At 41.1% G+C, this 23,594-nt stretch overlaps 1 protein-coding gene across 1 annotated transcript in view; it reads left to right on the top strand.

Moving 5' to 3' along the window:
- LOC144367169 (transient receptor potential cation channel subfamily M member 8-like) overlaps window positions 1–23,594 on the top strand; it is a 465,203-nt gene that overhangs the window by 396,002 nt on the left and 45,607 nt on the right.

The raw sequence follows: 23,594 nt of genomic DNA, 5'->3' as shown, positions 1-23,594 counted from the left end.
TTTTTGTGTGTTGTTTACTTCCATTTATCGTCTTGCTGTATTTACACAGGTTAGAGCAGCTGTTGGAAAAAGGTCTATGGTTAGCCAAGATTTCAGCACCACCCTTTTTGAGGAGTGCCTTATCTGGATATTTCTAGCACACTGGGCATATCGAATATGATGGGTGAGACCCTAGTTCAGTGGTGTAACACAACAAAGATTTATTTCTGGTTCAGACAAAGTCCATGTTGGTCTGGTGACTCTCCAGCATAAAAGTCTTTTTCTATGTTGGGGTTCTATCATCAGCAAATGGCAGAAGTGATGGACCAGGTATTCCAATTTTTAGGACCTCAAATAGGAATTAGAGGACATTCTCATAAGCTCAGACTCACCCCAAGACTCCCATTCAAAAGCAGAGAAAGTGAGGAAATGAAAGAAAGCCCATGGACATTCAGAGAGCATCAATCATCTCTGTTAAACCAGCTCAACCACCGTGTTTCCTAAGCCCTGAACAATTTCAAGGACCTCAACTCATTAGCGGATGAGGAAGAGAGGCTTGGAAATATTCCTTGATGTATGATGGGGTCACATCCTAATAAACCCATCCTAAGTGTAAAATACTGAAGGTGGGAAGCGCATTTAGTACGCCTAACCTTCTGAAATCCGTGCTCAGCCACACAGCACCCCATGGATTTGCCCTGGTGATCATACAGATGACAGGGAGCTGTGATTTTTCTGCCCAGCATCACAAGAGAGTCTTGTACCACATATTGCTAGCCCAGGAAAAGATTCACATTCAAAATGCAAAGTATGGTTTTCTACAGAATGAGGCACTTTTGCACTGTTGTAAAGTGGAAAAACCCTCATCATCGGGGAACCATCTGTACAACATTTTCAGGACTAAAAGTGTTCATGTAGCCCGAGAGCAAGCAGCTGGTCATTTCATAAGAAAACACAGGAAAAAAAAAAATCCAGGAGGAGGAAAAGGAAGAAGAGTGACAGGAGGAGGAGGAGAAATAGAAGGAGAAGAGGAGAGAGAAGAAATAAGAAATGCATACACAAATGCAATAAGGCCAGGTAAGATGCTCAACGGTCAGGATCTCCCCGACTCCTTTAGCATGGCCAGACTGATGTCTACTAATAAAAAATGGAAACATAAATGAGGGGAACACTCAACACCAACTGCTCTAAACTTTCAGGGCCTGCTGAAGGCCACATGGGATGCAGACAGGCTGGGATGAACTCCCAGGAAAACACGCTGTCAACCCAGCAGCCAATCTGGGTTCTCGGGTGGTCTCTGGCCTCCTTTCTACCTTGCTCTGACTCACCCTGAAGCTCTGGAGGTTTCTTATTATTTAAAATGACCACAAGATCCTAAAAGGCCCAGGCCACAACCAGCACCGCTCTTGCCGGGAACGCGTTCTTTCCTTCTAATTTGCTCACTCAGTCCTGAATAACTTTTCAGAGGGCTCCAGACACTGCAGTCTGACAGCTACACCAAGGCGCATCAGATGCGATGGAATTGCTCTACAAGCAACCTTGCCAAAGGCCCTTTTCGATGCACAAAGCTGGCTCTATCTTTGTATATTGAGGGAGCTAAATCAATGTTAAATGCTTGGCTCTTTTCACAGGACAATGACCAGGACCTAAGCTGCGTCCTTCCTTTTTGATTGACACTTGAAATGCAGCGCGGGAATCAGCCAAAGGCACTGCTACAAGCTGAACCCTCTGCTGGGACAACCACTGGTGACATCTGCAGAAAGGCTGACAAAAGGCAGTTGAAAGCTGTGTTTGTTGCTTCCCCCTCAGATCTTCTCCCTTTCTTGGAGCTCCTTGCTTGCTTTAATATTATGATTCAGCACCTGGCTTTTTTGAACCTTGCTTTAAACTTCAAAAGGCGAGGTGGTATTAACAAACATGAAATGAAAAGTGGCGGTAGTTTGATTTACTGTTGTCGTCTTATCAAGGGGTTTTTTTGTCACCAGCTGCCACTTTCTGTCATCTTTGGAACCATTATCATTTCTCTAAAATCTAAAAGAGTCCACTTAATAACAGCTTTGGATACAGGCAGGATCAGTAACATACACAGTTCTGGGGATGACAGGACCATCAAATGAAAAGAAAGATGTTGCCAAAAAAAAAAAAAAAATCCCAAACCACACAAATAAGAGCTGTAGTACTTTCTAGTGACCTTGATTTCAGAATTAAACAAATCAAATCCAATTCTATTGTTCCTTTTGAATTCCAGTTTAGAGTTTCCTTGAGAAGTTCCTTTTTTGTTAGGAGGACTAGTGGGGAGGAAAAAAAAATCTCAAGCTACAACAAGGCTTTGCCACCTCCGATAGAAAAGGAGCTTCTGCTATCGTGAAATGTCTGCAATGACCTCTGGTAGTGCCACTGCTCAGCTAATTACCATCTCACTTTCACTGACTTTCTGATACTTTGAGCACCCACTTGATGCTGACAGCCAGACAAACATTGCAAACTCTCTCCAAGGAAGAGGTTGCTCCGATGCTTTGCTCTTTCCTAAGCACTAGCAGCCCTGAGGTTTCTAACCAAACCCACAGGACCTAAGGGGACCTTCTAATTGAATATGTTAAAGCTGGGTCTACCAGTTGAGGTGCACTGATTAATCTTGCAATCTGTTGGGAACAGGAAGTTGGTCAGAACCACGGAGACCTCAGACACCACTCAGTCCAGTGATTTTGATTTTTCTAAGGACCTTAGTAAAAATATTGGTGAACCCCTGATCTCCTACCTACATATTCTGAATCCGCCACTTAAGGCGGTGTGCTGCAGGAATCTGCATTCTTAAAAGTTCTGATGATTCTGATTTCCAAAGAGGGTTAAGATCAACCCTTATGATTAAGTCTCCTGAGACTCAGATAACTTAAAATTTACTTGTCTAAGATTGCACAGCAAGCCCATAGCAAAGCTGGACCAAGACCAAGTGATGGAAGCCCACAGAGCAATGCCCATATCTCTATGACAGACCTATAGACGTACACTGGGGAGTGTTAACTGGATGGTGCTTTTCAACACAGAGTAGGCTGAGCATTGGTTTCCAAAGACCGAAGTCCCAAAAACCCAAGTTCCTACATCTGCCTCACTTTGCTTCTTTCCATCTGCTTTCCCACCCTCAATCATTGCAACTCCTCATCAACTTTTAGATAACATCTGCAATGAGTTTCTCTCATCCACCATCTTCCCTTGTCCTCCAAGGTCTTGAGATATGAAAGGTGAAGGAAATACACACTGATCCTCAGCAAACTTCATGGAAGTAAGAAACACAAAAAAAGAAGCTGCTGATGAAGATGTTTTCAAGTGAAAAACATTTCATTAGTGCCTTGATTTAATGTACCACCTCCTTGAAACTACCCAAACATATATGATCTTCTGTTTCTCTTTTTTGCCCAAACTTGCTGCTTTATGATGAAATATTGTCAGGTGTAACATCAAAATTTCTGTGCATTACAGCTCTTTGACAAAGGTAGTGATATCAAATTAACCATGTGGATGATGACTGAGTAGCCTGGGATTTCAGCCTGAGAACCCTAAATTGTCACCTATAGAGCAAGATGGTGACCCTGGATACCTTCCAAACCTTTGAAGATAGAAAAGGGAGCTCAGTCTGCAGATGAGGAGAGCATTCTTGGAGCTGTCAGTGAGTCTGTTCATCAAACACTGGGTCTGTGACAGCTCCAAAAATAAGAAAATTAATCCAAAATAAAATCATGAAGTCATTAGTCCCAAAGATCTCAGTTTAATGACATGAAACGATGTGGTGATATTATCTAGTTGACTGAAGGGCTAGATGAAAAATGACTGAGAAAGTCTTATTAAGATGGTTTAAATGAATATTGGAATCATCCATAAGTTTATAATCTAGTTTTGTCACTTACTAGCTATATAACCTTGAAAGTCTTACTTAGTTTTCTCGTTATAAAATGGGCATAAGACTTCCATGTTGTGTTTTGAGATGTGAATGACAATAGATAGTTACTGCCATCACACTATGTGGTAAGTAGCAGATGCTCTATAAAATTAAAGCTCTTATTATTACTTCAAAAAAAATTCCCCTGTGAGGTTAATACTTCATGGGAGAGCCAAGTAAATAATTAGGTTCATTCTTCAGGGAACAGGACTGAAGAATTTTTAGAAGAAAATATGTCTATTCTTCACTTCAGTGCAATAATAAAAAAGTAGGGAGGGAAGATGGGAGAGTGGGAGGGAAGGTTGGTGGGAGAAACTTATACTGAAACTTGGACCTCTTGGAATATAAACATTTTCACAAGGTTATTTTTTTTTGGGGGGGGACCATCATTCAGGCCTATAACAAAATTTTTCGATTTGGGGTAAAAAACAAGATCCTCTTTATTAATATATATTTCTTTTTTTTCTTATTATTCCCATCATCAAAAGCACAACACGAGAATGAAACTCTTGTCACAGCACAGCAAGTAGAGAACTCCTGACTGGGACGTGGAAATCACAGGCACCATCTCCTGCTCTGCCACACCCTGGCCAGCTGTCCTTGCAGGAAGTGATGAGGTCATTTGAGACTCTGTTCTTTCTTTGGTAAAGAGGGAATAGGAAAAAAAATCTTACATGATAACATGAAAGGGTTGTGAAGATCATAGCAGAGAGCAAACACATAGGGAATACCCTTGTCCAGTATATATTTTGATGTAGGTGTAGTTGGATGGATGACAGCCAGTCCAGCCTTTGCATGGAAGGATTTACCTTCTGGATGAGATCTGAAGAATCTCATCAAATCTGGAAGATTTGTGCCAATGACCCCTACACCCACAGCCCTCTAAAATATCTCCCTAATTCTTCCTCCTTAGTGGCTAGAATTCTCATTAGAATTAGAGTTTTAGTCTTTTTTAAAAATTTGCTCTAATTGGTTATAAATGATAGTAGAATGAAGAGCTTTATTCCTTTGGGAAACTCTTTTACCATCCTCAGGCATCTCTTTAAAGAAGTGACAGTCCTATAGGAAGAAAAGCATTTACTTAGAATTAGATTGTGTGAATTTCTTGAGAGACAAGGATGGAGAGCTCAGGGTAAAAGGGGAGATCTGATGGAGAAGAAAAAAGAAGAAAACTCAATCTGATAGCAATTAAGACCTATAAGGGCTCCAGTCCTGGCTAAACCACTTGATAGCTGTGTTACCTTGGGCAAATTACTCTATCTCTGTTGACTTGTGTTTCTTCATCTGTTTATTTGTTCATTCATAAGTTTTAGTGAGCATCTACTCTGTGTCAGGCCCTGTTCTGGCTGTAAACCAGTTGGATTCCTTACTTGTATGAGGCTTGCATGTTATCAGGAGAATATAACCAAAGAAATGAGCTAGAATAAGTACTAAGACAAAATAGTGGATGCTACCTTAAAAACAGCTAACATAGAATAAAGAGATAGTGAGAAGGGGAATAGGATGGGCAAAGAAAGTTCTTTAAGGAGGTGACATTTTGACTAAATCTTGATGAACAGACTGAGTAAGCCAGGGGAAAGTCTGGGAGAGGATATTTGAAGGAGAAGGAAAAAATCTTTATTAAATTTAGGAACCAAGAATGGAGTTCCTAAGAATTGGTCATATTTAAGAAAGATTTTCCAAGTGGGGCTGACAATACCTATTGCTGGACTGGATGATGTAATTAGGGAAAGAGAGGAGTCGATGAATCTGAGGGTCTGGTTAAGAGCAAGTGGATGAAGGGAACAGGACTCATTGGAAGTGTGGGGACAATAATTCTGCTTTAGACAAAATATATGTGTAAAATTTTTTGAACATTTAGAAAACTCAGCAAAGGCACCTATCTATTTGTGGGTGAGATCATGCATAGAAAGGATCTATGCAAGATCTGATACCAAGCTCAATAAACTGTACCTATATGAAAAATGAACAGAAACGTTAAACCAAATTGGGGGGTGGGATGATTCCTGTACATTCAAGCAGCTAGGCAATGGTGAGGAAGTGGAGGCCAGATCACCAGTAACAAGGAACCAAATTTAAACAGGAGAAATGAGAGAGCTGAAGATATGGTTTGAAGGTGTCCCAGTCCTGCTTTCAGTCTCCCTCTGTGACATAATGGAAACTATTTACAAGGGGCCACCAGATCAAATCTCCATTCCGTAAAAATTTCTCTTCTTGAATTGACTGACTTAACAGCCTATTAAGAGTCATGATGCAGAACTGATTGCCTTGGTCCAAAATGTTGAAATGATCTGTAGTGGCCACCATACTTTTTTTCATTCAGTGTTGGCAATCACTAAGGAAAGTGATTGCTCAAAGCAGTGACAAAAGCCTAAGACCAAAAGACGAATGGTCAAGTAAGCAGGCAAACCACTGATGTTAGAAGCTATTGCTTATCATCTACTTAGAGCATCTGCTGCCTTCTAGGTCTACCAGAAATACCTGCCAAACTTGACCTATTTCCTATGATACATTTCTTCTAAGCTAAAAAGAACAGAAAACCCAAACCACAGAAATTCCATTCGTCTCCCTGATTCCCTCCCCCAACCCTGGGCATACATTTATCAGCTCCATGCAGCAGCTGGGATGGAAATGAGGACTACAGTAAACTTCAGAGTTAATCATGCCAAATGGTGACAAGTACTCAAGAGAGGGCAACTCTTGTTGCTTATCGTACACCACACAGATGGCCCAACCTACAAACTCTCCCAACATTGCTGGCTATGACCCCCCCAACCAACCTATTGAGGATCCTCTGATATGGGAGAGTAGGCATTTTGACCTCAACTAGATAAACGAGTAGCTTGAATTTGGAGTGGAGGGTGGTAGAGATAAGCTTTCTACTTTCAATGTGAGACATGAAAAGTGATTCCTCCATCTCTCTCTCTCTCTCTCTCTCTCTCTCTCTCTCTCTCCCCCTCTCTCTCCTCTCCTCTCTCTCTCTCTCTCTCTCTCTCTCTCTCTCTCTCTCTCTCTCTCTCTCTCTTTCTCTCTCTCTCTCACACACACACACACACACACACACACACACACACTTTTTTTACGGAGCAGATCCTAAAACCTTCTGCCTCTCCAACAACTTTTTGAAGGCAAAGGTGGTCATCTCCTTTCTATGGGAGACTAGAAGACTGAGACTCAGCCAGTCTTTGGAGCAGCCACTTTGACTTTACCATGGACCCAGTGAGAAGAAGCCATGGGAAGTGAGGTAGAATAACCACCAACTGTGGAATTCAGTAGAATTGATTTACTTGGGGGGAAGAAAGACTTCAATTTGGGCAATAGTAATTGTGTATTTATTTATTTATTTTGGTTGTATGCCCATTGTTATGTTTTTTCTTTCCTTTTAAATAGTGAGAGACTAAAAGGGGGAGGAACTACATCTATACTGTTTAGCTACCCCATTTCCAGCACCTGGAGTATTCTCATTGGATGTTGAATATTTACTGAATTAATGAAACCATGTATGTAGGCCCAGCCTCTGAGAGAGTTAAATGTTGGGGAATTCTAGAGAAGTAACCCAAGATGTTTCACGAACTGTCATTTACACAAGTGGAACCAGAGGTCAGATGCCTCGGTTTAGTAGCTGTAAGTTAGGCGATCTGTCTTTACTAGTAATGATGTCACCATGAGAGCACACAGCCCACACACCTGTTCCGTTCACTCCTAGACAACTGTGTTCCCAAAGTCACAGAAGCTTTGCAAAACCATCCTGACCCAAGATACAGGACAAAAATGCATCCCTCAGAAGGCAGGGTAGTTAAAAAGATAAGGTAGTCTCTCCAGTCTATTCAATAGTGCTATATGGCCGATTGCTTGTTAAATCTTCTCTCTACCGGAACAGCACAAGGAAATGGTGACAAGAAAAATGAGAAAAAGATTCATGATAATGTTGTCACAAATTTGTCAAAATGCCATCCACATTAACTTCTCAATCCATTCTCTACTGTAAACTTTTGAACAGATCAAACTTTTAGATAGGCTTTTTTGCTGATTGTAGCTATTAAATCCAAGTGTTATATTCTAGGCCAGGAAAAAAAATTTCTCTTAAATTAACACCTTTCAATCATCTGTAATGAAAGAGGAAATTGATGGTATAGATAATCCAAAGCATGTGATCTAAAAGTTCTAGAATGGGCACCTTGTTTTGAAACATATAGGCACATTGTAGTTATACATAATAGTTTCGGGTTGGATGCGCAGTGTCCCCCAAAAGCTGACATGTGAGACAATGCAAGAAGGTTCAGAGGAGAAATGATTGGATTATAAGGATCTGAACCTAATCAGTGAATTAATTTCCTGATAAGATTAACTAAGTGGTAATTGAAGTGATAGGGTGTGGCTGGATGAGATGGGTATATTTTTTATCTGGCAAGTAGAGACCTCTCTCTCTCTCTGCTTCCTGATCAGATCCATGTGAGCTGCTTCCCTCTGCCACACTCTTCCTCCAAGATGTTCTGCCTCACCTTGAGCCCCAAGGAATGAAGCCAGCCTTCTATGGACCAAGACCTCTGAAACTGTGGGCCCTCAAATAAACTTTTTCTTCTCTACAATTGTTCTGGCCAGGTCATTTAGTCACAGAAGCAAAACAGCTGACTAAAACAATAATAATGAGATTCACTGTGACATTCGTATCAGCACATACCATAATTTGAGGAATAGGCTCCTTCTTAAGGCAATGAGCCTGTTGTGTTTTCCTTGAGATACAAAACAGAGGAGGAGGGTTTCTGGGAAGGCGGGAATTGACCCATCATTCCAGAGTCATCACAGATCATTTACATATCTGTGAATCTACCTGTGGAGAATAGGTGGAGGTGGTGTAGGGGTCAGGGTAGTTATGGACAACATTACAAATTGCTTCTACCTGATTCCCATTCAGCTCAAATTGCCTGATTCTAAATATTTATTCAACTTTTAATCACTGGACCAGTTGGTGATTGTGGCCTTGAAAAAGCCTATGCTCAGTGGTATTTATGAATTTCTCATCTCATCACTCAGGTGTGGGACACAAGGACACAGAGCAAAGGCATACTGGAGAAGGCATAGACTCTGTCCTGTGGGAACATCACCATTGGAAAACAGTCTGGTATTTTGAACCACAGGTATTTGGTATGCCACAGGAAATGGTAAATTTAAAGGATGGTCAATGTCATTCCCAGTAAAAGGCAGAAGGAAGCACTTCATAAATATTTTGAGAGGGAGAAGGAGAGACCGAGAGAAAAGAGAGAAAAAGCATTTTGCTACAACCTCCACTATGCAGAGTTCATCCATGAAACACAAATGCCCTCCCATCCAGAGGACAGAGCAGCTATGGAAATTGGCTTCTGAGTCACCGTCATTGAAGTGGAAATATTTGTGTGAGTTCAAAGGCACTGAAGACCTTGGCGATCAAGTGCCCTAGTGAATGTCAAGACATAAGATGACAGCACTGTCAACGGGTAAACCTAAAGAAATTTGGAGTAAGGAAGCCCTGGGGATGAATAAAGCCTCATCCTTTGTCTTAAATAATGTGTTTTCCCAGGAGTGTAATCTGACCCCATGGCCCTTGTATATCATCTGTCTAACTTAACAAATTGTGAACTCTCCAGAAAGAGACTGTGGTTTATATGATAATTGTAAGGTGATAAAACATCTTATGAAACTGCCAATTGGCTCTTCATGCAAAATCTGAAAATAGGTTACAAAGGTTACCAATCTTTCAGTGGCAAAAGTTAAGAGCTTGGAGAACCATGGAAGTAAATCTGTAAAATACAAGGATCTGGATATGGGAATGTCACACCTCTCCAATAATCCTGGAAATATATGGTTCATTGTCCTTCAGAGAAGCATGAAGCAGCTTCTTCAAGAGGGATGGTAAGAACTAAGTGAAAGCTGAAACCTGAAATTCTGGGAAGTGATACAAGCTGAAAATAAAAAGTGATACCAAAAAAAAGTGTTTGGAAAAACTCTTAAAAAGGAGTCTTTTTAAAAAGGAATTTAGGGTCATTTGTTTTATCCCTCACCTGTAACGGCAAACCCTGGACAGAAAAGCAACATAATCTTTACTAATAGACAAAGTTCCTATATCAAGTTCAAGGTCACCTAACAAATGAACAGTCAAATTGGGTATAGTCTCTACTTGATTATTCGTGTTCTTTTTTGAACTCTGTTGGTCAGCTCTGACTTTAATACTTGCCTGTGCCCAGGGTCCAAGATGGCTCTGCGGTCTATTAACTCTGCACTTGGTTTGCCATGTTCTAGTGACGTGCAGTGCCATTTGGGTGAGCCTATGAGATGCACTGAAGCTGCTGGGAACAGTTGAGAGATCACAGACAAGATCACCTGTTTTGGCCAGTAACTCTTCAATTCCCCAATACTGTGCCCCGGGCCCTCCCACCCTTTCCTCCTGCTCTACAGCCCATGGTGCATCTCAAAGAACATCCGCACCTACAAAAGAGAATCACAGAGCCATATGAAGAAGGCTCAGGCAAGTCCAAAACTCCAGGATATATAACCGTTTTGAACATGTACTTTTGATAGTCTCTCCAGTTTAATTGGAAGAGTGCGATTTAGAAGCAAGCAAAGTCAGGTGAACATAGTGCTGGAACTCAAAATGAGTATGGACTCTATTTCTTCTCTTCCTGTCGGTCACTGTCACCTGGTCTACAGGCAGGCCAGCTCTCATCTCAGCTGGCCAACTCTACCCGAAGTCTAAGTAAGTAGGACAAAATCCCAGTTAAAGCTTCAAATGCAAGTTTACTTTCCCCAAACTCTCTCTCCTCCTTTTAAATTGAGACATTTGTCTAAACCCAGTCTTTCCTTCATGTGGACAGAGACGCCATGGGCTCTCAACTTGGAGTCCATGATAGATTCTGGAATTCTGTAGACACCTCGATTATGGAATTTATCTGTCACCATTACATGGGTGATGTAATAAATCATCAAAAACAAGTCTAAATGTTGCCATATAGTTCTCACTGAGGGGTAAAGATCCCAAGTTCAGATTTAACAATGGAAAACAGTACTTTGAACTTGTAGATAATCTGAAAGGGCCAAGTTGTCCTGGTATCTCAGGGGGTTCATTTGGGACTGGCTTATTCAAGGAAACCTCCCCCCGTCCCAAAGGTCATCTGCTATCTGCCACCTCAGGGACTCTTGGCATTCCTGGGTCCTGGACCGCCACCTCTTCTGTCTGACCAGGCAGCAGTCTTATCACTGATCCCTTTCATGGATTTGGTTGTCATTTTATGGAGGAAGCAATGATAGCAAAACAAGAGCACACAAAGAAACAAAGCTCACTCTTGTCCCCAGAGAGCAGATGGGATGAACACAGGCCCCCCATTCTCTAGAAGATCTCTCGCTCCTCCAAAGACAAACCAATTCTCAGTCCCTTCACACAGAATTACAGGTTCAGTCGTGGGATAGGTGAGCCTTTGTGAATAGTTTGCCCAAGGTAGTAATTTTGTAATTCAGCCTAGCTGAAGTAAGTATAGAGCAGAGCTCGCCCCAGCCCCCCCTCTGTCCCCTCCATCCAGCACCAGGTCCCCACTTAGGTGAAAACGCTTTGCATATAAACAAACTCCCCTCTCAAAGACACCTCAATCTTGACATTTCTTTCTCCTTTTCCAAACTTGCTTCCTTTTAAAACACCTTGCCAGCCTGCCATGCTCCCACATGAGGCCCAATTATCAGAATAATAATTAACAGGCTCTCATTATTTAGGATCAAACAATGCCCCCCTAATGAAGCCAAGAATAGCCAACGTGATACCTGAAAACCAGGTGTGAGTTTTCCTTACACCTTGGGGCATCTAATCCACTGAAACCATTAGGCAGGCACCGCGCTGCCCATAACAGCCCAGATAACATTGAGTCAAGGACAGTTAATGGATGCCAGAGCACAGACCAAAGTGCTCCAAGCTTGTCTGTCAGTCAAGACTAACCGGAGGCAAAAACATCAAAATGCAGGTTGGAGTTTTGACATTCCTACAGGCTCTGAACGCCTCGCCAGTAAATTTTTAAAGTCAATATCCCCCTTATGCTCATGAACACTTTTCTGTCTGATGAGTAGGACTAATGTGGATCTGATTGAACTGTGACTAAAGTAGGACTTTAAAGCCAGCTTTGAATGTGTGTGGGGCGGAAAAGGGTTTTTTTTTTGGTGTGTGTTTTGTGTGTGTGTGTTTTCTTTTTTTTCCCCCAGAAATGTCTGCAAGGTTATGTGATTAGAAAATTTAGAAAAGCGACGAGATTAGAAAAACCACAGAACATTTTGAAAGAAAGCTTTTTTTTTTTTTTTTTTTACAAATTTTTACAAATTATCTGTGTGCTGGATTTACACAGAATCTGATAGATGGATCTTCTAATGTTTGGAAATGGATAAATGCAGCAAGGCAAATAGAAAGAACTGGCTTTGGAGCCACTCCTGGCAGAAGTTCAAAACCCATATTAAGTATTCTAATTTGCTTAAAGCCAGCTACTTATATTTTTTTTAATTGCCACATACATAGATAAGACAGAATAGAACCAACCATCTATAAAGGTAAAAATAATCACATTGTTGTTTCTCACAATGCATGAGTTTTTATTTCCCGATTTGGAATAAAACCTTCACCTCTGTCCTTTTTCCCCTCGGATGCTGAAAATAGTAATTAGAACAAGTAGTAGAGAAGTCTAAGCAGAGTTGGGTTTGGGTTTTGGTCAGCATCCTGTTGGTGGCTTCAGGTGTTGAACAGTCTTTTGGGGACTCACATAAATATAAAGTGCTCCAGTCTGGAAACTTAGACTGGTCTAAATAAAAATTTCACCAAAACCCACTTTGTGTGTTTCTGATAACAATGGTGGATTTCTGAGTAGGAAAGGTCTACCAGTTACAAGACAGGATAGGAGCTTCCCTGCAGCTGAAGATCTTTCCCCACAGTCCTTTCAGTACATAGAAGGGAGACTAGGACTGTCACATTGGGAAGAATAGACACATATACCAGAATGTCCCTATACAAACATAAAGGTTCACCTGGTACTCAAGCCAGGGTGACCTTGACCCTATTTAACTGGCACCTTTGGGTAGGGAGCATCCTGAAACTTTTAGACTCATCTCACTGCCACCTGACTGAGCTCTCCCACATATTAAAATAGACCACAAATGAGCTTCTGGGTCAGACTTCGATCATTCAGACCTCATAAGGTGATGTCAGCAAGGTTTGGATATGAAGTCCATCTCATTTAAAGTTTATGGATGCCTCCAAAGCCTATGAGTGTCCTCAGTACCTGATCTATGTCATGGATTACTTGGAACATGTTCTACATTTTTTTGAGGTTATTTTGAGATTCTGTATATATGTATAAGCACTCCAATAATAAATATTAGAGGTTTTCTGTTCACTTGGATGTTCATAGAATTACCTCCATGGGGGATAGGAACTGTGACTCACTCATTGGTATAGGTGCTGTCTACTGAGCACCTACTATGGCCTTGAGAGCTAGGTTAAACATTTGGGATGTGTCAATGAACAAAACAAACTAAGATGTTTACCCTCATGGAGCTTACATTTCTAGTGGGGAAGACAGACACCAATGAAAATTATAAAGTTAATTTCATTGTATGTTGAAAGGCAATAACTGCTATGAATATATATATATATATATATATATATATATATATATATATATATATATAGAGAGAGAGAGAGAGAGAGAGAGAGAGAGAGAGCAAGAGGGAGGAGCAGGGATTGGCTACATTGAGTAGCTAACACTGAGCAAACCTTGCAGGAAGCACCCATGTTAACCACACAGATACGTGGGAAAGGAGCCTCAAGGGCAGCAGGAGCAGCAGTGAAAAGCCTGTATGTACCTGAAGTGTTTTCAGAATGCGAAAGAGGACTGGAGTAGAGTGACACGAACTGGGATGGGTTGCAGGCAGTGGGGGAAGCTGATCAGGGTCAAAAGGGGAGACAGAACATCAGATCTTATTTCTGATCACATTCTCTGGAATATTAGTCCCTGAAATATTCCAGCAGAAAGAGGTTCTAATGTCAGATAAGTTCTCCATTTTGTAGGTTCACAGACCACAATTAGTATTTGAAAGACTTAGCAAAATTCTCCAAGGACGGCCTGTTTCAACTCAGCATTTGGAGAATTTATTCAACCACAAAGCCCATATCTTCCTCCCTCTCTATTTTTTTCCATATTCCTTTGTCATTCCTCAAGCAAAGGAGTCTATAGGACATGATGCTGGGAAATGATGACGCATACAGAATCAGAACCCAACAGCCCCCAGAAAGGCCACTCTCCCACCCTCCACCCTCCCCAACCCCACTTGTCATTTCTGAACTACTCTGAAGCTCAGAATCTCCCTCTTATATTGAGTGAAATAAAATCTACTGCTTTGTCATTTCTGTTTACCGACCCCAGTTTTACCCATGGGACTGTAGTATAACTCTGGGTTGTAGAAGTGTGAGAGCTGCTAGGCAGATACTTTTAGGGGCAGTCACCTATGTTTGTGGAGGCTGGGGAGGAGAGAGAGGGAGATGCCTGTTTAAATGATATTAATGATCCTTCAATTTTTTTGGTTTGGGATAAGCCCTCCAGAGAAACTTACAATGCACCAGCCAAAATTGCTGAGTCACCCTTTTAAGCAACTTGGAGTAAACTTTGCTCATTATAATACTAAATTCTATGCCCAGGGGTGTTCTCATGCACCATTTTTTCCAACATGCTACGTACGTATGATTTGGAACTGAGCATGCTCAGGAATGTGACAGCCTGTATGGATGATGACTTCTCTTTCCTATATGCATATGCATGAGTTTCCCCAATAAAAGGGCCTTGCTTTCTCTGTTCAGGGAGTCACTGCTTTGAGAATTATTTCTAGCACTCTTCTTATCATTGCAAGTAATAAACATTTTTTTATTCTTTTATCTCTTGGTTGTGCTTATCCGTTTTGCATTCAACGATTGTATTTGGTTTTAGGGTTTTATTTAGAGGTGTTTTTTTTGTTTGTTTTGGTTTTTTCTTTTTTTTTTTTTTTGAGAACTCGGACTTTGCCACTTAACTGCTTGCTATGCCATTGCTAAGATTCTATTATTTTCCTTGTCTAAATTACTGACCTTCCTTATATGACTGTTGTGAGAATCAAATAAGATATGGAAAATTGTTTCACAGGGTGCCTCTGAGGTTGCAGGAAGAGTTAATCCCATTATTTGTCCTCTTTACTGTTCTTCTCACAAATTTAGAGAGAACAACCATATCTCCCTTAAATTCTCTAATAATAATAATTATTATTATTACTACTACTAAATTAATAACTTATTATTATTTAATAATAATTTAACAATAAATTATTAGTGGTTTATTATTAATAAATAATAATTATTAAATTTCTTATAAGAAAACCATCTTTAAGATTTTTCTGAGGAAAAGCATGACATAGAAATACTGTTGAAAAAATGCTTTCTTTTCTGAGGTCACCATTATAAAGACTTTCACTTGAAAAATGTCAAGTGATACTCCTTAAACATAAAAATTTACACCTTAAAAATGAGAGACAGATCTGCCATGCAGGAGGTGAGTGTTCACATTTTGCTTAGCACTGAAATGCATATCTACCGAAGAGGCCAAGTTCATTTCCTGTGATGGATACTATTGGAGGTCATACTGGTGGGAAGAATCTCCAGCATTAAATGGTCTAAAAAATCATGTATATTTAGCCTCACAAAGCAGCAACATTAGAATGGATTTCTTAGTACCCCTTGTTTGAGTTCACTGCATTTGCTTTCTTCAGCAGGAAGATATTTGAAAATATGCAAAGAGTAGTGGTAGAGAAGTTGAATTAAATTCATTTAGTGTTTCCTTGACCCTTGGTTGGTATACTGGATTCCATTAGGGTCCCTCTACAGTTAGTGGATAGCTTGTCTCTCCCACTCATTTGCTTATTTTTGTTTCTTAAAAATGTTAGAGAGGCATAGGAGGTCTTTATAGTTTACAGCACTGCCATGGTAAACTAAACCTTTATTTATTCTTTATTCAAGTTCTCCGTTTGCAGCATGGCACTGACCAATAAAATACCTGAGGATACCACTGTCATAAAAGAGGTTGAACATATGAAGCATTTTCATCCATGCCACTTACTTTGGCCTTACTGGAAAATTGAATTTGGGATAATACAGAAAGTAGTTGTCATTTGGACACACTCTCTCTGTTAGGGTCTGTAAACAAGTCAGGATGGCGCCTGGCATTTTGCCAGAGGGAGTGGTTTGTGAAGTAACACCAGCGAGCCATTAAGTGTGGAGATTCCTTATTGGTTGACTGCTGTATCTAGTTTATGTTAATTAAGAGAAGCTGTGTGGAATGTATAAATACCCCTCCTGTCCTACAATAAACGGCTCCCACTCCTGCTGTATCAATGTACACAAGTTGTTCGTTGCGCCCCCCCCCCCCCCCCCCCCCCCCCCCCCCGGTTATTTTGCTGCAGCCGGGCTGCGGCATTTCTCCATGATAGGTCATAGACTTGGTGGTAAGTCATGGCCTTGGCCATTCTATTTTCTTCCCAAAGGCCCAGCTCAGAGAAGACTATCCCATACAATAGGCTTCAAAAATCTCAAGCGCATAACATTAAGCCATCTACTTTGTCTTCCTATATATATTTTCATATGTCTCATTTGTAACATAGATATTATCATAAATTTATATTTGTACAAATAGTCATAAATTTAAATAAGATTTCATTTAAAATATTTCATGGAGATAGAGTCACAATAACATCCGTGATACGACATAAAAATGAAAAGGTTTTAACTTACTTCCTATGTGTGACTATGTGTCTGTCTCTTTAAGAATGAGGCTGACTTCTACTTCCCTTGCATATGGTTTGACCTTTTGGAAGAATACCATAAGCACGTCAATCTTACCAGTTCATGAAGATGGGGTTGCATTAAGATGTCACTAAGATAACAAAATGACAACAATGCCAACAGGAGGAAGCCAGGTGAGGAAGAGAGATCCAGCTCAGTGAAAGTGTCTTTGCACTTCCCATTTGCTCATCAATAAAGTAGTACAAGTTGAGGCTGCAGGGACCCTAGACCTGGGAAGAAGAGCCCCAGGCACTAACAGCTGGGCTGAGCTTCCGTTTCCTCTCAGAAAGCTTCCAATGTGCCCCTCATGCAACTACCATGTCCAAGGTCCACTATCACTGATCTGGAAAAAAGTTGTTGAGGGCTGGGGATATAGCTCAGTTGGTAGAGTACTTGCCTTGCACACACAAGGCCCTGGGTTTCCCAGCACCACACACACACACACACACACACAGTTGATGAATTCTAATCAAAATGAGGATGCTAAAGGAGAAGAAACTTTAATACGAGCTGAAATTACCTATCATCATCATAGATACTGAATTTTTGAAGCAATTTTGGTACTGCCAGATTTATGAACAAGGAGGAGGAGGGGGAGAATGAAGAGGAGAAGGAAATGAAGAGGAGGAGAAGGAGGAGGAGAAGGAGGAGGAGGAGGAGAAGGAGGAGGAGGAGGAGGAGGAGGAAAGGAGAGAAGACATTGTTTAGCATCTAGTGAGAAGGATTAATGATGCTTGAGACTAGGATAGCATCATTTTTAGACCTATAGCTCTCTTATCCACCTTGGTTCATGGGGAGAATTGTTCTTTGTCACAGGTGACCCACATATGAGACAGCACAGGGAGATTATGATGTAGAGGTATGTTCATATTTTTCTTTATTGCAAGAGAATCTCTTCTGTTCTTTAGTACTTCTTTTTTGGTTCCCAGGATTAAACTCAGGGGCACTCGAATACTGAGCCACATCCCCAACCCTATTTTGTATCTCACTGAGTTGTTTAGTGCCTCGCTTTTGCTGAGGCTGGCTTTGAACTTACAGTCCTCCTGCCTCAGCCAAGCTGCTGGGATTACAGGCATGTGCCACCATGCCCAGTTCTTTTGTCATGAATGGAATGAATATTTGTGTCCCCCTTTTCCACCACTAAGTTCATGTACTGAAACCTTAACCCCCTATGAGATGGTACTAGGAGCTAAAGCCTTTGGGATGTGATGTGATGGAGCCCCTGGTGGGGATAATGCCATATAAGAAGAGGAAGAGAGACCAGAACTGTTGCTTTCTGCCATGTGGAGGCACAGCAAGAAGGCAGACAGGGAGAGAGCCCTTATCAGAACCTGACCATACGAATATCCTCATCTCCAGGACTTCAAGAAAAGATGACTGCTGTCACGCTGCCCAGTCCATGATATCTTGTTAGAGTAGCCAAGCTGATGAAAACAACCTGTCCGTCAGAAAGACATCCCTAAATGGAGCTGAGACTCCCCTCACGATATCACCCCAGCTCACCCCAAGTTATCTTTTCTGGAACCATACCAGAATCATTTGTTCTTCTATCCTCAACTTCTCTCCCACCATTTATTTCCTCACAACAAACGAAAACTATCTGAAGGAATCTGTAAGTCAGCTATGGATTCCAGCTTCCAGAAGTTTCCTCCCCTCACCTCAGCTTCTAAAGTACACTGTGAAGTTTAACAGGGAAAACTTCCCTTAGTTTTCTTTTTTTTTTTAAATAAAAGTTTTCAATTATCATCACATCCATCAAATATAGGTCTAGTAATAAGACCTGTTAGGCTGTGACCAGCCCATTACCAGCATGCTAATGGGAGCTCAGCCGGGTGGTCTCAGGCCCAACAGCTCAAATCAGCATTAGCAGCTGCTTAGAAAAAGGCCGCAAAACACCATCCCTAATGATTTAACAGCTTGTCTCTGAAAACACATTAACCAAGGGAGCTTTTAAATATTAAGAAATAATTATACCAACTCACTGTTGTCCTTCCTCAAAATTACATTACATCAGGGCTCTGCTAGATAAATAAATTTAGTAAAAGAACACAAGTCCTGTAAAAATGAAAAACTGTACCCAAAGAAATGTTATTTCCAGTTGATGGCAGGAAGGTGGACAGAGGGAAGGTAGAATTAATGAAAATATTCAGACTACTTTTCCAAATGGATGCTTACAATAAATCTTACCCCAGCCAAATTAATTCTCCATTATTGGTATTTCAAACTCTTTTTTTCACAATCCCTGACCATTTGGGATTGGATTAGAACCGGAAGGGACCAGAGAATGCCCTGGAACCAATATGCTGCACCTTAGGTATGTATAAGAGTTCATTTAGAGTCTAGAACATAGAAACGCAAAGAATTTGGTACAGAATTGGAGCTGTGGGCCTGCATCATCAGAGCAGCTAGGCATGATTTTGCCATCACCAGAATAGGGAAAATAATTTTGGGAAAAGATAAGACAGTCTTCTGAAACATTGTCTCCACACAGGGACCACTGCACCTAAAATTCCATTAATATGTATTGCCTTCTTAATGCAGAATGGCTGAAACTTCAAGTGAACATCTATAAGATATTCGGGTCATTTACACTTGAGAATGAGTGAGTTAAATAGCTTCTTTTCCCTTGCACAAACGAGACCCTGGGCAATGAGAAGTTATAGAGCATGTAAGTGGGAAGGGCCCTGAAGGAAGAAAATGGAGAGGCACACTTTACAGTTTTGCCCTGGCTCAGGCCAAGTGGAAGCTCCAGGGCTCCCAGGTCTGTTGGAAGTACCCTGTTCACCCCAGCAAAGCTACAGCTATCAGTGACAGTGGAACCCTGAGAGACTTCTGAGCACAGACTCAGCAAATAGGGAAAGCACTTAACCCTCTTGGGCTGAAGTGGATTCTTTTCAGAATGAACTCCCACCCGGTTGCCTTTGGGTGTCATGTGACTTCACTTTTTCCATTGCTTTTTCCTTTGCTGCAAAGAACCTCTGCCTTTCGGGCACCTTTTGAAGTTAACGGCAGGGCAGGGTGTAGCTGCATATCCGTATTTTTATAGGCTTCCTAATGACCTGCTTAATTATTTGCTTTCTTTGGGGCCAGATATGCTCCTGATAGGCTGGGGGGAGTCTGGGTACAATTGCAGCCTGGCCTCTTGATGACTGAATTCCAAGAGACTGTCTCTCTGGGGCACCTGGACTTGAATGTGAAGCTTTATTTGGATTTTATTTTATTTTTCTTTTACTACGGGCCATAATGTGAACTTCTTAGAAGACACCTTCTTTCACCACAGCTTTGTTGTACAGTCTATTGAGGAGCCCAGAGACCAAAGTCATTGCCTTGTTCTGGGGCTTTCTAAAACCAAGGAGCCTGATTCTCCCAACCAAGGATAGCTGCTCTGTTGTGAATTACAGCGCAGGTTTGCAGCCAAGGGCAGAGGAAAGGAATCGAGAGAGAGCAAGGTGCAGGATTTGGGGCATGAGGGTGAAAAAGTAGAAAGAAAAAGTGAAGGTGATTGAGGAGAAATGAGAAAAGGAATTTTCATGGTGAGAAATGGGGGAGAATAGGGATGTTCTCCCCTTCCAGTTCCTGAGCAAGGTTCTTCTCAAACAACAATGAAAAATAACTCAGGAAAAACAATGGAGAAGTTGACTCCGACCTTGAAGAAGGACCTTAGTGGGCAGAAATAGAGCATAAGGAAATTCTGGAGATAGGACAGTTCCCTCTCATCCAGTTTCATCTGCCAAGTGAGGTGTACAAGAGTGTAGCAACAGCTGAGCCTACAAAGCAGTCTGGGGTTGAATTATTAAGAGCCTTAAATTTTTGAGCTTTGGATTTTGGACTGTTCTGTAAGAAACGAAGAACCATTGAGGTTTTTAAACAAAGGAGTGCTGTTAACAGTTCTGCTATATTTAAATTTAACCAAAGCTGAGCATTGTGGGGAGCAATTTCATGTCATTTTATGACTCCAAACAACTTTGTAAATTAGGTACTTTTATTGTAGGTTGATCACATCTCAATAAAAATAGGTAATAAACATACTACCCTTCATTTTTGAGATGAGATGGTACAAGGTCCCTGGAAGAAACAATCTCCCATTAAAAAGATCATTTTAAAGCTTTAACTTTTGCCATATGCCTGTCTTTACCCTCAAGAAATTAGAAAAAGAGAGGAAAGAAAAGGAAGGGGGAAAAAGAAGAAACGAAAAAAGAAGAGAAGAAAATCTCATATTTTCAAGATTACATGCCCTCTTTTCTGAACAAATGAGAAGAAATCGTGGCAGATTCAAAACCAGCTGTTGTCTGAAGTAATCTCAGGTCAGAGGGGCCGTTGCTGAACCTCAGGTCTGTAGAACAAGAATCTGTTCCTTCCCATCGCTATCCCCTTAACTATTTAACACCAAAACCAATTTTTTTAGGTGCTTGGATTCAATTTGGCAATTTCTTAAATTTGGTGCATTTTATGTTCTCAAGCAGTCTATTGATGATATCGTTTTCTGAGGCGGATATTCCAGGATTGGCAATGTTTTTGTTAAATCCCTCTCTGAGACAGTTCATTTAGGAGACTGGTTCCCCTGGGACACACCTCTAGAAGTTGGTTGAGTGCGTTAAAGAGATTTATTCCCAGACAAATTGGTTTATAAATATGAACCAGCCCATGAAAGGCAACCCACAGGGCAAATCTGAAGGGAACTATTCTTTTTTGCTTTAGAGACTGTATTTTATGAAAGATGGAATAGGTAACTCCTTTCCTACTACTAGCCTTGGATATTTCTTCCACTGAATGTGACTATTCTTCTTAATTTACTTAATACAGCAGTCCCCAAGGGCTTATAAACCCATAATTGGACAGTTGAGATTAGGAGGTTAAGAAAATTGATACACAGACAGGCTTTCTAACTGTGAAAGCAACTTTTTATTGGGCTGAAGATTTCTTAAAGCACCATTTTAATTGTCTCCAGAGAGAGGTTGCCCCCGTCTTGTGGCCCACCGAGAGAGAACTCACAAGATAAAAAACGGGCACAGCTTGTCCCCTACTGAGCCAGCATGGGCTTCATCCTCCGGCCTTTCATTGAAGAAGGATTTCCAGGAAGTGAATGAAGAAGAGAAAATTGTAGTCAGGTTAACGTGAAATATAAAATATAAAAAGCTACTCAAGGACTTTAATTTCTATCCTAATGCATTTTGAGTGCATCATTCAGAGTGTCTAGAAACATAGTAAGTTTTCCTTTTTTTTTTTTTTTTGGAAATTTTACTTACTGATACTGTTAAGTTTCTGACCACTTCTAATGTTAAAAACTTTCAGAAAACTCCCAATGGCTACATTCTTCAGGGGAAGTCTAGTAAAGAATCTGTGGGTGGCGTTCCTGGGATTGAGAGCAATAGATGACGCTAGAAGCAGGAAAGGAGGAAATTCAATCCCTAGGAGCAGGGCAGAGTCCTGCTTCCAGTGACTGTGGGAGTCTATAGCAAAGGACCCTCAGATCATGAGGGCTTCCTCCTGTCCTTGTAGTGATCAGCGCTTCTTCTGACCTCAAAGTCCCTGAATCTGAAGCTCTTGATAGGCTGAGCCTAAAATGTATCCAGCAGATATTGTCAGAGTTGGAGGTTGAGGTTAAAGACCTAAGATGCTATTAAATCACTACAACCTCAAAAAGGCTCAGGGTTTACAGCAAAGACACCTTGCTCCCAAACTTTATATAGAATGAGGACATGTGAGTATCATATCCTAGGACAGTCAGGGAAAACCAGTGAAAAGAGACAGTGATATATGTGAATTTTGGTCCAGGCTCATCCAGCCAGACAGCCCCCAAACCCTATCCTTGTATGCCCAGCAGATGGGCTCCCTTTGATGCTCAAGTCCTTGGCAGCACCTGCCTTTCTGCAGCACTCCTGCTGGTCCTGATTGAAGCTGTAGATGGCTCTAGAATCCCTCCTTGGAGCAAGGACATCCTGAAGAGTTGAGAGGCCCACTGGAGGACCATGAAAAGATGGAGGCATTTACCTGTTGGGATGATGGCAGCAAGCACCAAATTGCTGGGCATCGTCTAACTGAACAAGAGACGTGTTAATATCCTGTTCTCTGTTCCGGTTGGGAAATGGATAGAGTGAGGGTAGCTAGAAGTTAAGACTCATAGATTCTTAGAAACAGAAGCTGATATACCTTCTTAGGCCCAACTGATTGTGGGTGAAAACTTAGAATTATTTCTATTGTGGATCCCTATGCATAGGTTTTAGAATCATCCAGATCTGAGCTGAAAGGTCAGCTCTTCCACTTCCTTTCCTGAAGCTCCCTTTCCTGAAGCTCCCTTTCCTTACCAATAAAATCCTGCATCATTAACATTTGATCACTGGTTACTAGGACCAAGCACTATGTAGGCACTTTAGGTGGACTAACTCATGTAATCCTCACAGATATCCTTCAATGTAGACTAGAGTTAAATTCTGCAGAATCTGAGTTCTAATCTTCAAAGATACTGAGACATGCAAAGGCTAAGTAACTTATCCCATATCACACAGCTAGCAGATGACAGAGCAGGGGTCTGGGGCTGGACAGTCCAGTTCCAGAGGCTATGCCATGGACTCTACTTTGCCTTGCTTCAGCAAATGAAAGAATAAACTCATAGTTGCTCTTTGAGAAATAATTACTATGACTCCAAGTTATCCAAATGAGTCACTAATGTTTATAGCCGCACAATTCATAATAACTAAACTGTGGAACCAACCTAGATGCCCTTCAGTTTATGAATGGATAGTGAAAATGTGGCATATATACACAATGGAATACTACTCAGCATCAAAAAAGAATAAAATCATGGTATTTGCAGGTAAA

The sequence above is a fragment of the Ictidomys tridecemlineatus genome, chromosome 1 (assembly GCF_052094955.1).
Source record: "Ictidomys tridecemlineatus isolate mIctTri1 chromosome 1, mIctTri1.hap1, whole genome shotgun sequence".
In the NCBI taxonomy this organism is placed as follows: domain Eukaryota; kingdom Metazoa; phylum Chordata; class Mammalia; order Rodentia; family Sciuridae; genus Ictidomys; species Ictidomys tridecemlineatus.
The sequence above is the reverse complement of the archived record's forward strand: the minus strand, read 5'-3'. Positions and strand labels throughout refer to the sequence as shown.